The sequence below is a fragment of the Artemia franciscana genome, chromosome 20 (genome assembly GCF_032884065.1).
Source record: "Artemia franciscana chromosome 20, ASM3288406v1, whole genome shotgun sequence".
Lineage (NCBI taxonomy): Eukaryota > Metazoa > Arthropoda > Branchiopoda > Anostraca > Artemiidae > Artemia > Artemia franciscana.
Window position 1 is genome coordinate 3,065,133 of NC_088882.1, and position 16,274 is coordinate 3,081,406.

A 16,274-nucleotide genomic window follows, 5' to 3' on the forward strand; every position below is an offset into this window, starting at 1 on the left:
ATCAGCCAAAATGTATCAACTGCAATGGTCCCCACGATTCTACTAATAAAACTTTATGCCCTGTATATAAAGAACGAGCACTAACACTCCAAATAGCAACAGAAAAAAACATACCTTACCCTTTTGCAGCAATGGAAGCAAATGCAGCTCAATCACACCTGACCAAAAACTTTATGAAACCACCCAACCCTCTCACCCACAGACCAACCATTCTACCAAAAGCATCAAGCACCCCCAATAAGACTCCTTCCTCAAAGCAACCAAGCTCACATTCCTATAAGAGAGGTTCACCCTGGACAAACCTTCCAGCCTCTACAAGTAATGATAGAATATCAGAATGGCCACCTCTCCCGAGTAGAAATGAATCAGAAGTATTAACGGGTATTAATCAAATTATCAACAAAAAGCCAGATGAATATCCAAATGAATTAACACCTAACATGTGCCTATTTATACTAAATTCTAATGCAGTACAGTCAATGAACCTAAAACAACCACAAAAAGCAAAAATAATAAGCGAATTGGCAAAGTTGTACCTACCCAATCACATGCATATCCAAGCAAAAAAAGATCTTGCTCTGCTCCTAGCAAAGCTAAAGATTGATACACAGCAAAATGAAAATTAAAACAACAAAGCAGCATATTTCAATACTTCAGTGGAATGTAAGATCACTTTCAGAAAATAAGTTAAATGAACTTTTATCTTTTATGAATAAAAATTCCATTGATATTGCTTGCCTTCAAGAAACCCATCTGACTAATAACCAACAAACAAAGTTTCCAGGATATACTATCCTGAGAAAGGATAGGTCTTCTCAGAGAAAAGGAGGTGGCGTAGCTATAATTTTAAATAATAATATTAAATTTTGCGGTATTAATTTCCCAGATTTTTCAAATGATGTTGATGTTATTGGCATCAATGTTTGGATAAATAATACAAAAACATACATATTAAGTCTTTATAACCCCAATGGCCAGACTACAGATGCCATGGATTTTTTCACTTATATTACTAATTCTAATATGCTAAAAAACATAATCATCTGTGGGGATTTTAATGCCCACAGTCTTCTGTGGGGGGATAAGCCAGCAAATAAAGCTGGTAAGCTCATTGAAAGATTGATTTCAAATAATGCCGATTTAGCAATTGCTACCCCTCCTAATCTAAATACATATTTTAACCCCAAAAGTGGTAAATTTTCAACTATTGACCTACAAATTGTTTCAATAAATATACTAAATAAAATTTATATTAAGAAAATTGAAAATCTATGCACTGACCATTTTGCAATAGTATCCTCTTTAAATGAACCAGCCAACATCCTTCCACATATCCCTAAATATGTCAACACCAAAGCAAATTGGACCATGTTTAGAAATAAGCTTAATGAAGAAGTCCTAAGTTTAACCCAGAAATCTCATACCTCATTTGTAACTGCTGACACGTGTGCAGAAGCTATGACATCAATATTAACAAATGCAGCTAATCAAGCTATCCCCAGAACTTCACCTAGGAAAACCATCCCTAAACACACCCCTAAAGCATGGTGGACAAAAGATTGCCAAATTATGTGGAGAATAAAAAATGCAACTAGGAGAGCATACCTAAGAAAACCATCTCCTGACACATATTTAAGTAAATTACAAGCAGACGCTAACCTCAAGAGAACAATAACTAATGCCAAATATAATTATTGGAATAATTTTGCAAATAATCTTTCCAGAGAAACATCTGAGCCAAGAATACATAGACTTATAAGCAAAATCTGTGGGAAAAAAACATCCTCCAACCCTCTTATGTATGAACTAATACATGAGAATTCCCACTATGATAACGACACTGATAAGGCAAAATTATTTGCCTCCCTTTTCTCAAAAAAGCTAACATCAAAAAAACAAAATATCACCACACAAATCATGACAAATCCTATTTACCAGCCCCGACCAGGTTCAGAATATATAAACCATCCCTTCTCGATACATGAATTGAATAATGCAATTCAGCATATCAAGGCCAATGCTACAAGTAGCTATGATAATATACACCCTATATGGATAAAGAATCTTTCCCCTTTGTACAAACAGGAGCTCCTAAATTGCTATAACCATGCATGGGCTACATCCACATTCCCTAATATCTGGAAATGTTCATCTCTCATACCAATTTTAAAGAAAAATAAACCTAAACATGACCCTCAGTCATATAGACCCATAATGATTACCCCAGTGCTGGGAAAATTAATGGAGAAAATGATTTACCATCGGCTGCTTTGGTTTGTTGAGAAGAATAATCTGATACCTCATACTCAAACTGGCTTCAGGAAACACCACTCATCAACAGATGCTTTCATAGTGTTAACAAATGCAATAAATGAATCCCTATCAAAAAATAATGTCTTAACTGCTGCATTCCTAGATTTTGAAGGAGCTTATGATAATGTTGACCACCAGATTCTATTAGTTAAACTTACAAACCTTGGACTACCCCCCAAACTTGTATCCTTCATAAAATCCTTTATAGAAAACCGAAGTTTCATTGTTTGTGTAGGTTCAGCCTCTTCACCCAAAACTCCAATAACCAAAGGCCTTCCACAGGGTGCAGTCCTGAGCTGCCTCCTATTTTCACTTTTTCTGTGGGACATGAACCTCCCATATACCAATCTACAGTACGCTGACGATCTGGTATTATGGGCAACTGGCAATACCTTCGAGATTACGCATTCAAAGTTGCAAAATGCACTTTTCCAATTTGAAAAGTTCTCCCAAAAGTCCATTTTACCTACTGCACCCACAAAGTCAAAAATTATCCAATTCCACCATAAGCGAAATCATTATGACGCTAGGCTAACATTAAATGGAATACTTATCCCAGAGGACAATCAAATTAATTACCTAGGGCTCATACTTGACCAAAAACTAAATTTCCACCTCCACATCACAAACACAATAAAAAAGTGCTATAGAAAAACAAGAATAATTAAAAGGCTACTAGCCACACCTTGGGGCTGTAATGAGAAAACACTAATCCAATTTTATAAATCATATATAAGACCCCATATTGATTATGGCCTCATAGTGTATGGTGCTTGTGCTAAGACCCACATGCAAAAAATCGAAACGACACAAAATGATATAATTCGTCTTATATTTGGTCTTAGGAAACCAACAAAAACTAAGTTTCTGCTTACTGAGAGTGGACTATCACCAATAAATGAAAGAAGAAGATCTCTACTAATTAAGTACCTTACAAAAATTGAAGCCAATGATTCTCATACCCTGCATAACTGGTTAAGAAATCCATATATGTTTAGAGGCGTTGCAAATGAATATGCAAATATCCAGAAGAAGTTCCCAGTGCCAGTAAAATCTATTGCACCCACAATCCCCCAAACCCCCCCTTGGAGTTGGTCAACCCCCATAATAAAGACTGACTTCTCAAAGTGGACCAAAGAACTTACCCCCATTTCTTTTATTCAGAAAAAATTTGCCGAACTAAATAATGTTGCTTATAAAAACTATTTCCAAATTTTTGTAGATGGGTCCAAAATGAATGAGAAAGTGGCAAGCGGAGCTTTCTTCCCAACCCATAATATCGCTTTAGGAGAGAGATTACAAGATAATTCATCTGTAATGTCTGCCGAGCTAAACGCCATAATCATGGCACTAGATTTCCTCATGGTTAATGAATATATGAAAGTTAATATTAAAAATATTATAATATATTCTGATTCTTTGTCAAGCCTAGAGCTTCTTTCGTCAGCTTCTCAAAATAAGATGGATATTGACACATTTCTTTGTCTTAGGATTATTGATATTTTTGCTTCAAAAGGTATTTTAACTCATATACAGTATATTCCAAGCCACTCAGGTATAATAGGTAACCATAAGGCAGATGAAATAGCCAAAAATGCTTTAAATATTGACCAGCCAAGTGGGAGACCAATCCCCATTAGAGATATTTACCGCTGGAGATTCACAGAGGTACTGATAATTAATAAGAATCCTACCCCATCACCTTTCCCAAGTAAGCACCTTTCCAAGATTTATCATAGGATTCGGTCAGGTTCAAATGGGCTAAATTTTCAGGCATTTTCATATCAGATTCCTAATTCAAGTGGCGAAGTTCCCTCGTCCCCCCTTTGCAGGTCATGTAATCTTAAGAATGAAACAATAGATCACTGCCTATTTGAATGTAATATGCTGACGTCTGCACAGTATACCCTGCGACGTAAAATAGTAGAATGCTTCAAACACCACAAAATTCCACCAACAGCCAAGAGTCTTGCTGACCATACTCTCCCGCAGAGCACAGAGATCAATATATACTCTCTTATAATTCAACTGATTGATTATGAGATTATCTCTAAGCAGAGTGATAGCTGATCAGTAGTTTTTTGATAGTTGTTTAATAGAGTGATTGTTAATATTCTAGTTGAGTGACTTCTTGTTATCTCAGAAAGGGGTAAGGTTACAAAAATGAAATTTTCAGGGGTGGATCTACAGTTTAAAGTATATCCTGGGAAGGAATTCTAGAGTACCCACCTCAACTCCTTCTCCCTCTAGAGAGCCCCAAAATTTGCCTACATGACACCTTTGACAAGTTTAATAGGTTTGTCAAAATTGAAAATTTGACAAAACAACATTTTATCTTAAGTTTTAGTTATCAGCTGCTTTTTCTCTGCCTTTAGTTCTGAAAATGCAATTCCTGTTATGAGTAGAATTCTGATCCATATCAATGTTTTTTTTTCAAAATTTAGGAAATGTATTGGCATATCTTTAAAACCCTATAAATTTTGATTGAGCAAAGTTGTGAAGCTGAAAACAATTTTGTTGTTCTTCATTCAACAGAAGATCTATTTTGCAAAATTTCACTTTTATAACACATATTTTGAAAGTCATCAAAGGTCAGGGCCCTCTAGAGGGAGAAGGAGTAGAGGTAGGTACCTCAAAGTACCTTCCCAGGACATACTTTAGCCTGTAGATGCATCCCTGAAAGTTTCATTTTCCTAACATAACCCCTTTCTGAGATAGCAAGAAGTCAATCAACTAGAATTTTACCAAATGATTTTCTTTCAAATAAAATTGATCTACCTGAAATAGGGTGATAATCCTGTCTTCAAGCAATCATCACATTAAAGTTGCAAACCCATTGTTAACATCACAATGCAAATAAGCTGAAATAGCAGTATAATTGACTAACTATCAGTGCAGGATTAGCATTTTAACCATGGTCTGGCTCCTTTAGAATTATGTTTGAGTAACCTGATGTGAGCTACCTCTTCTAATCAGTATAGGGCTTTAAAATAATTTCCCAGGGATCAAAAATATGGTAGCTTTTCCTTTAACTACATATCTTTAACTATATTGTGTATCAGACACACATTTATTTTTAAGCTTTTTGATCTATAGGATTTTTTTTTTTAAACTTGGTCAACTATCAGAGACAGCACCTTACTTATTCTTGAAATTATACTAAACAAATCTGATAAATTCTAGTAGGATCCAATTTGGTGATATTTTGCTATGTACATTTATTCTATCTTTCATTTAAATTTGATACTCCTTTCACTAACTTCAGCAAATCAACAAAAAATTCTACTTTTTGTGTATAGAACCTCCTCTTCTTCCCTGTTTGACCCAAGGTCAATGAAAAAAACTTTAAAAGCCTTAGCCTTTTTGACATAGGGTCATAGTCTCAGAATCTCAATCAAACAGATGGATGGACAAATAGATATTGCAATGTCTGTGCTATCTATAGTTAACACATTTGATCCCAGAAAAGATTCAACAAATTTTATCATTGTCACATCAAATTTAGCATGCTGATGAACCTGATATTTGCTTTGTAGTGTACTTTTTCAAACACTGTTTATCAAAAATAAAAAGTCTTTTATTTTTGCTGTTTGTGATTTTACAGAATGTTATATTTGAGTGTGGGTGTGTGCTAGGATTAACAATGCTTATGACAGCAAAGGTCCTTCCATTTGTGGCTCAACAGAGTATTGAATCTCCGAACCTGAACTCCTGAGTCAACTGTCATATTTGAGATATGTGAAAAAATGTATTTAATTTTTTTTTGGCTCCTAAAGGTGTGGTTGAAAATAGTCAGAGCTTTGGGGTGTGAATCCCCTTATTTATCCTGTTGGAAGGAGGCTAGTACTGTACTTGTAATTTTCATAGTTTCTTGTTAATCTTATAATCTGAATTTTCTGGTTTCTTTACCACTTCAATGGTATTCTGTGAACCTGTTCTTGTTCTTTGTAATATGCCTTTACCATATTTGGGATATACCTGTAGGCTTCTCTTTTATACTCTACAACAGCATCCTTATTTGGATCAGGTTGCATGTAGCTTTTTCTAAATGTTGTCAATTCTCTTAAGTCACTTATACCTGATGCTTTCCCTACTTTTTTTAGTTGGTCAAAAAAGTCCAAATAAAGTTCCCATTGATAAGAGCCCAAAAGTGAGATTGAATTTGGCAAAGCTTGGAGGTTTGCCCCTTCAGTCTGTTGAAAGAAAACAGATTCTTAATTGAAGCTTTGTTCATTTCAATCTTAAGAGTGACCTACATTTGTGACAATTCATTAAAGGGTTGTAAAGTGATACTTTTATTTATTCATTTGTCTTGTTTGAATTCTAAATGATTGTTTTTTAATCTTCAAATTGATATACATTCCTTACAAATTAATTAGTTGCACCACAGTTCCATTTGCAAGTTTTGAACTACTTTGTAACCCTTGGTCTCAAAATTCCATATAAATTTATTGAAGCTAGGGAACATAGAACTTACGTCTGTTTGAAGAAAATGGATGGATGTAAGTTGGTTTAATTACACTTAAGTCCTAGGGCCATTGCAATTAAAACAAAACAACAAAGGTTAACTATAACAACAAAGGTTTAGGATCTACCACCTTATCTTGCTGGCAAATGCAATTTAAGGTAATTTTAAGGTAAAAAAATACTTGACATTACATAAGTATAGCAGTCACAAAGAAAAACCATTCACAAAATTTTACTTTTGTGCTCAGTTGCCAACCTGAACAATTGCCCTAAATTTTTAAAACCTGCAAAACATTCACCAGCCATCTCTCATGACCCACACTCTTGTCTATAAATCAACAATTCATTGAAAAGGAACAACTACCCTACTGGTATTTCTTCATTTGTACTTATGTTTGATATGTTTAAAAGAAAGCTTGTATGGCTAAGTCAGTAGGCCAGTAAAGGACCAGGTGGCCCTTTAGCCAGGAAGTACAATAGGAAGCTAGGGGCCAGCCATCCTATGCTTTTGGATGCCCTTTCTGCTCCACATTTCTTTAGGTAACCTTTTAAAGTTGGGCCAATTCTAGCTGAGCTAACAGAGTCACATCACTGATCCCTGTCACAAAACCAAATAAACTGGTAATGCCAATAATTAAACCTGTGCCCTTTGGACAAAGGATTCTCAAGCTAGAGAGCAAGCCACATAGGAAGGAACACAAATGTGACCACAGAAAATTGTTTGAAAAAAGAAAATATTGAAAAAAAAACTCGTCATAGTTGCTGCCCATAAACAATATGCATTTTATTTAGACAAATTAAATTTAAGACAGGTATCAACAAAACTCCATCAGGAATTGTATTTACTTAAGATACAATAAGCAATATGAAAGCTTAGTTTTGTGATAATCTAGTCTTGAAATAATACAATATAAGAAAAATTATATTTTCTATTTTTTTTTTCACAAGCTCATTTGAGACTGCAATATGCCCATGGTGTACTTATAATCTCTAAAATGCTTTAAACAGAAGGAATTGTAAAGATGATTGTTCTGATCAGTAAGAAAAATATTAACATAGCTCTCTAAACTTGGCACATTTTAAGCATTCTATTTGTTTTCCACAAGCTCATTTGAGACTGCAATATGCCCATGGTGCACTTATAATCTTTCTAAAATGCTTTAAACAGAAGGAATTGTAAAGACAATTGTTCTGATCTGCAAGAAAAATATTAACATAACTCTCTAAACTTGGCACTTTTTAGCAAAGCAAATGTAAAACAAAAGAATTCAGCTAAAAGGTGGTAAAATATATGACAAAGCTAATTGGTCTAAATAATCAAGGCTTATGAACACAACTGCCTTCTAATCTCAATTCTTTGTGTTTCTGATTCTTAGCAGGAGCTTGGTAATGGAAAATATCAGTTCTATTAGCCTACTAGATATGGTCTAGATGGTTCTGGAGAAATTTACATTTTATTTTCTCTAGAGATATATTTAATGCATAAGTGGATATGCATTATGTTACAAATCTAATGATCACCCAATTTGTATGACCACTAGATTTCAAGGGCCAGAGAAAATTCAATCCTTGAATCTAGTGATGACCTTTGATCTTGATTGCCATCATAAGAAAGTCATGGGCCTTACTTATTATTAGGCATAGGCCTACCAAAGACTATGGTGAATGCTAGATATACCCAGTGTCTGACCTAAGCTATCCAAAATCAAAGTCTTGACAATTGTGCATGCATTATCTGTAAGAGAAAAAATTGCTCCTCCATCAGACAGAGCAAAAGAATGTACAGTACTTTAATTTGCAGTAGTAGCAAAGTGATCAGGAGCTACATGGAAGCTGTTTTCAATGTTGATGGTTGATTTCTGTTTCTTCCCCTACTACTGAAATTGGTGTTGAGTAGGGATTTGAGCTTCAAAGAACAAATGACGAAAACAGCTTTCGGACTGAGTATTTAGAATTAACCCTGCATCTGGATGCAGCATTCTTTGTGAAATAAGCTTTCGGACACGGTCTTTGGTAGACCGTGACGGTCTATTTGAGGATTGTGACGTCAATGCTATATCTTTTTTTAAATGGATAAACATGTGAAATCGTTATGTCTAGAGAAAAGACAAGGAAACTGTAAATAATAGAAATAATCTTAGCTTTTCAGTGACCTGTAAGTAATATTATGCATATTCCTTAGTATCTAAAGGGTTTTTGGTGTTCTAGGCCTGTCTTGCATAGGCTAAGCTTCATAAGGAGTCAGAAGAAAAGTTTTTTTGTTATTAAAAAGGTTGATTCTTAGGGAGGCAGCTATCACATTGGTGAGTTAGTCAAATGTTATTATATCAAACAGGCCTAGTTTCTAAACCATCCTATAATTATTAGTTGGAAAAAATTTAGAATGATTAGGCCAATACCTATAGCCTTTTATATAGTCTATATTTGTTGAGATTGCTATTTAAACTGGATTTTTAAGATACAGTAGGGGTAAAATTTTACTTTAGCTACTTTTGGCTAGCTTTGAAAGAGGTTAGGCTAGGAAAATGAAACTTTCAGGAATGTGTCTACAGGCTAAAGTATGTCCCAGGAAGGTATTTTGAAGTACCTACTTCTACTTCTTTTCCCTCTAAAGAGTCCTGAAATTGTTGGGTGCCTTATTTTTTGGTTATCAGTTTCTTTTTCTCTGGCCTTAGTTCTTAATTATTCTGGCCTTAGACAACTCTTGTTGATTGAGCAGAACTTTAAGCCATAACACTGTTTTTTCTAATTCTAGAAATAATCTTTTATGCCACCTCATTATAGGTTAAATATATGGCTTATATTATTTATTCTCCATGAATTTTTGTTTTATTTGATTTCATTGATGTCAGTTGCTTTCTGTTAAAAATACATTTATTTTTTTTTACATCAAGCTTCTTCTTTTGTGAAAAAATTTGAACTGTTTTTCTTTTTATATATTGTATAAAATGTAAAGGAATACCTGGCCCTTCATTTCACAGATTCAACTGAAAGTATTTGAGGCATCTTACATCAAAATTCATTTGACACATTTTAATGTTTTTTTTTTTAGATGACATAGGACACCATTAAAGTTTTGCATTTGCTTTGCTAAAAATTGTCTTAAAAAGTGCCAAGTTTAGAGAGTTATGTTAATATTTTTCTGGCTGATGAGTATGCATCAGCACTGTTTCTGTTTTCTGTTTTTGTTTCTGTTTTTTCTTGCCTGTTTCTGTTTCTGTTTTTACAAAAAACAGAACAGAAAACAGAAACAGGCTACCTGTTTTTGTTTTAGCTGTTTCTGTTTCTGTTCTGTTTTTTTTTCATCTGTTTTTTTCCGTTTCTGTGTTTTTTTTTATCTGTTTTCTGTTTTTTTTTTTCAAATGCTGCGCTATCTAGCGGGCATGATACCAAAACGCATGATACCTACCTGTGCCTACCGTACCGAAATGCAAATCTAGCGGGCATGATACCATGATACTGTTGATTTTTGAATTTAAACAAAAAGGGAATAGTTGTGGGAAAAGTCAAAGTCATGGCTAATTGTAGAAAAAAGCTAAGACAGATTGTCCAATTAAGTGGGCAACCCAGTCAAGGTTAATTTTACCCCTTTGATTGCCGTTGTGACTGTCTCCCATTTATGCTACACCTCTCCGTGCATGCATGTCCTTTGACAATGCCAAAATAGAGTCAACCCGTTCACTACGGGTTGACTACTTGAAACTTTTCCTCTCATGCATGTCACTCCACAATGCTCAACTAGAGTCAACCTCTCATGCTAATTCACGGTGGGGTAAATCTGAGCGAAAGAGAGAGAAGCTTGAATGCTATACAGTGGACATGGGCTAGATGGGAACCCCATATGACAATGTCTCTACTGTTGGTATATGTGTAGCGGATGGCTATTACCGCTTGAGCAACGGTCTAACCATTGACGGCTTTAAGGATTCGTGCTTTAAGCAGCAAACATGGGCTCAATGAAATCCCATATAAAAGAGGAATATAGCATTGGTATTTACTTAGAGCAATGGGTTACCGCTAGAACAGCAGTCCAACAAGCCATGGCTTGAAGGCATCCGTACTTTAAGCAGTGAACCTAGACACCTTGGTATGTGTGGAGTGGAGGGTTATTACCACTTGAGCAATGGTCTAACCATAGAGCATTATAGAGCGTTGGTATTTGCTTAGAGCAATGGGTTACCGCTATAGCAACAGTTTAAATAGCCTCTAACTTAAGCGGTGGACATAAGCTAGATGGGATGACTCTGTGTCTGTCTGGTATATATTAGCAAGCAGCAGTCTAAGTAGCCTCGGCTTGAAAGCATCTGTGTTTTAAGCGGTGAATATAGTGTTTGTATATGCTTTGAGCAATGGTTTACCGCTAAAGCAACGGTCTAAGAGCAATTAGGGTAAATTGTCAATTATAAATGACATTTAAGCTTGAAAGGAATATAGCGTTGGTATCACCCGATTGGACACATTTTATGACAAATTTCGCCCACCCCCCCCCCCCCTAAAAATATGCTAGTGTGTTGAATTACACGAAGTTGCTCATCTTTTGTATGTGACTACAAGGATTTAACAAGAAGATGTTTTCTTTCCTATTAGAAATAGAAGAAGTAAGGAAAAAATTGGAAAAACAGCTGTTAAAACAGCTGTTTTTTTTATAAAAACAGCTGTTTTCTGTTTTTTCGAAAAACAGAATAGATTACAGAAACAGGCTACCTGTTTTTGTTTGACCTGTTTCTGTTCTGTTTTTTTTCTAACTGTTTTTTTCTGTTTTTCTCAAAAACAGAAACAGTGCTGATGCTTACTGATGAGTATAATTTTTTTTAAATTCCTTCTGTTTAAAGAATTTTAGAGAGATTCTGAGCCAACCGTGGGTATATTGTTGTTACAAATAATTTTTCTCAAATGGGCTTGTGGAAAACAAGTGGAACATATAATTTCTCTTTTTTTATTATTTCAAAACCAGAATATCACAAAACTAAACATTAATATTGCTGATTGTACTTTAAGTAAATACAATCCCTGATGGAGTTTTGTTGATACCTGTTTAACAATTTATTTGTCTTAATGAAATACATATTGTTTGTGGGACAGCAATGAGCAACTATGACTTGAGTTATTATTTTTTTTTTCAATATTTTCTTTTTTCCAAATAATTTTTGTTCTCTGGTGACATTTGTGTTCCTTCCTAAGTGGCTGGCACTCTAGGTTGAGAATCCTTTATCCAAAGGGCACAGGTTTAATTTCTGGCATTAGCAGTTTATTTGGTTTGGGACGAAGGTCAGTGATGTAACTCTGTAAGTTCAGCCAGAATTGGCCCAAACTTAACAGGTTACCTAGAGAAATCTGGGGTCAGTAAGCAGGAAGGACATGCAAAAGCATAGGATGACTGGCCCCTAGCTTCCTATTGCACTTCCTGTCTAAAGGATTACCTGGTCCTTTACTAGGCTTCTGACTTAGCCATAGGAGCTTTCTTTTAAACCCATTAAATATAAGTACAAAGGAAGAAATGTCAGTAAGGTGGTCCTTCCTTTGCAATGAATTTTTGATGTACAGACAACAGTGTAGGTTATAAGAATTGGCTGGTGAATGTTTTGCAAGGTTTAAAAATTTAGGGCAATTGCTCAGGTTGGCAACTGAGCCCAAAAGTAAAATTTTGTGAATGGTTTTTCTTTGTGAATGTTATATTTATGTCATGTCCAGAATTTTAAAGTTAATCTTCATTGTTTTTTTTTAATTTCCATGGCCCTAGGACTTTAGTGTATTAAAACCTACCAGTTCCAGTTCCAAAAATTATAGGGAGGTATATGGACTAACAACAAGTCCTTTCATCTCTTTGACTTCTTCCTCAGAAAAACTAGCTACTGGAAGCGCTATTCTGCTCCAGTCTGCGAACAATGGATATATACGATTATGAACAATAATAAACTGTTATTGATTGTGGGAAGTGCGAGTACCTGAGCTACCTGTCCCCAGCAGTTTAAGGCACTAGGCCGGCCGGTACCAATACGGCTCTTCCTACTCATTCCCGCTCTCTTCTGCACAATCAAAAACTATGGATAAATTGCGTCCCATTAAAAATTGACTTTTTCAAGCTTTAATCCTTATTAAACAATATTTCTCTTCTTTAAGGTATCAATTGCTGCCTTAAATATCTTACGATCAATTTCCCATGGCAGGTTAGAATCCAGGATAGCTGTATAAGTATTTGGAATCTTAGCCAAGGAGCAGAAACGCTTAAGAGCAACAGTCTCCTCACTCTGAGCCTGGCAATCAAATAAAATATGCTGGATTGTTTCCTCTGTTGAAAAGCAGATTCGGCATAAAGGGGAATGATGTAGCTTCCAATTAAATAACAAGCTATTTAGAAGTAGGGCACCTGATTTCAGTCGGTAATATAGCACTGTATTTAATCTTGTATGAAATGGAGATAACATTAGTGTACTGTGATTAACTTTGGATCTTTGCCTGATAATATCTCGTGAATTGAGGTCAGAGGAAGGACTAGGAGATAACATGGAAGCCTTTGCTGCTAGAGAATCAGCCATATCATTATATTTTATACCTTTATGACTAGGAACATGTTGAAAATAAACTTCATTTTCCTTGATCTTAAGATTAAGAAGCTGTCTTCTAATATTATATAAATCTTTGTCATTAGCAATTCTATTAATATTTTGGATCAGTAGTAATGCTGATTTAGAGTCAGAGAGACAGAGTATATTTTCAGATTCAATGTTATAATTTATAAGAGCATCCAAGGCCAGGCGGATGGCACATAATTCAGCAGACAGGATAGAAGATCCCAATGGGAGAGGAGAATAAATATTCAAATTCAGGGATGGGATACATGCTCCTGCTCCAGCTCTTTCCCTCTGGACGGATCCATCAGTATATATTTTTCTATAGTTGGGGTAAGCCTTTGAGATGTGTTCAGCCAAAATAGTCTGGATCTCATAATTAGGAATCAAATCTTTACTAATAGAGATAAGTTCTACTTGACAGCTTGGAGGACTCATTTCCCAAGGGGGGGACTCAGTAAAGGGATATGCATGAAGCGAATGTTGATTCCAGTTTGGGACCTCCAGTTGAAACTGATTCCATGATGAATGGGCATTGGGACAGGCTGACTTCTCAGCAAAGGTATGTGCATATACAGCATGCTTGGCTCCATAAGCCTGGATTTGCGAGAAATACTTTATCCTTAGACTAGATGCTCTTTCACTTAGGGACACCAATCCCGACAGTGTTCTTAACTTTGACAGAGGAGTGTGCTTATGCACACCCAAAGCTATTCGAATAGCAGAATTTTGTAAAGATTCAAGGATTTTGAATGAGGATGGGGACGAGCTGAAAATATTTGAATCCCATATTCTATATTTGAACGAATATATAATTTGTAAAAATCCAAAATAATCTTTGGGTGACATCCCCACTTACTTCCAGCAAGTCTTTTTAGAATACAAAGTCTCTGAATAATCAGAGATTTCAAAGAATTAATATGTTCATGCCACTGCATTTTAGAATCCATTAATAAACCAAGTAACTTCACTGAATTGCAATATGGGATCTCCCTTGAGAAAATTGTCAGTGGATTAGGAGGATCTAGAGTACCATTAGTAAATATAATGGCTTCAGTTTTACTGATTGATATTGGGAAGCCAAATGCTAAAGAGAATCTCTGGACTAGACTTATATCATGTTGAATAAGGCTTTGAAGAAGGCTAATATCCCTTCCTGACTTCCAAATGATCCAATCATCTGCATAAAGGCCAAATGATGCATGAGATACTTGAAATTCAGAAACATACAAGTTGAATAGAAGAGGACTCAATATTGCACCTTGAGGAAGTCCTCTCGCAATGGGGCATTGCTCACTTCTAGACTGATTTACTTGAACGTAAAAATATCTATCAGTTAGAAAAGACTTTATAAAACTTATAAAAGGATACGGGAAGTCAAGATTTATTAGGATTTCCAATAATTTATTGTGGACTACATTTCCATAGGCATTCGACCAGTCAAACAGAACAGCCATTGTGACATGTCTTTTTTTGAGGGAGTTACAAACATCAGTTTCTAGCCGGGTAATGTTATCTAAAGAGCTATGTCCTTTTCTGAAACCTGTTTGTTCACTAGGAAAGAGATTGTTGACTTCAGAAAACCACTCAATTCTTGATAAGACAAGCCTTTCCAGAACTTTACTAAAGGAAGGTAATACTGATATAGGACGGTAAGACTTGAGATCATTAGATGAATAAGAAGGTTTTTTAAGCTGGGAATACCTGAGCAATTTTCCAGGCATCTGGGAACTTTTGACTTGACCAAATAAGATTATAAAGACTTAAGAGGGCTGTATGAAACACCTTTGGGGACTCAAGAATCCACTTCATATAAATACCGTCATAACCTGGGGAAGACTTGATGTTAAGAGAATTAAGTGCTACACAAAATTCATCTTGGGAAAAAGGTTTCATCAGAGTACCCTTATAAGAACAGGTAAGAGGGAGATTACAAAAAGGAGGTCGGCTGGGATGAAAATCTGAGCAATCGTTTTTAAAAACATTGGTAAACAGATCTGCCTTCTTTTTATCTGATACAATTGGATATCCATCCTGAATGATATCATATCTACGGTCATCATTAGGCTGCTTTCCACTATTTAGTTGGCTAATGAAATTATGGACCTTTGAAATTGGGGTTCTAAAACTGATACTTGAGCTGAAATTCAGCCATGTACTCTGTTTAGCTCTCCTACAAATTAGTTTCACCTTAGCACATGACTGCTTATAAAAGATTGCTGTTGACTGAGATGGGTGCTTTTGAAACATTTTACGAGCCTTTCTTTTTGCCAGAACTGCAACCCTACACTCATCATTCCACCAATTCTTGGGTCTTTTGGAGCCATTGTAAAAACGTACCCTAGTCATTGGAATTGCCGATTTAGCTGACTCCAGCAGGATTGATCTCAAATTAGACTCAATGGCATTAATATCATAATTAGGAGAAACAAAGGAAAAATCTACTTCATTTAATATCTCACAAAAAAGGGACCAATTACCTTTGGAGTTGATAAATGTAGGGACGTAGGGTTTGGGAGTGTAGCATAAATCTTGAAATGATGTAAGAATTACACAATGATCAGACTGGAGAGACGACACCTTTACCATCTGAACTAAATCATAATATGAAGAAGGACCTAGAAGCAAATCTATAGTTGAGAAAGAGTTAGAAGAAATATTATACCTGGTCTGAAAGTCAAATGGAGTGAAAATCAAGGTGTCAGGAAAATTGGACAATATGTACTCTATTCCTCTTCCTGCTTTGTTGCTACCTGCTGATTGTTCCCAGAGAGGACTGTGGGCATTAAAATCACCAAAAATAAAGGTATTATTACCTGATAATTCTGTTTCCAAGATACTTTGGATATCCTTACTCCCACATGGATTATAAAAGGATTTTATGGCAAGATGGTTACCATTAGCTAAGGTAATTAATATGCCTAC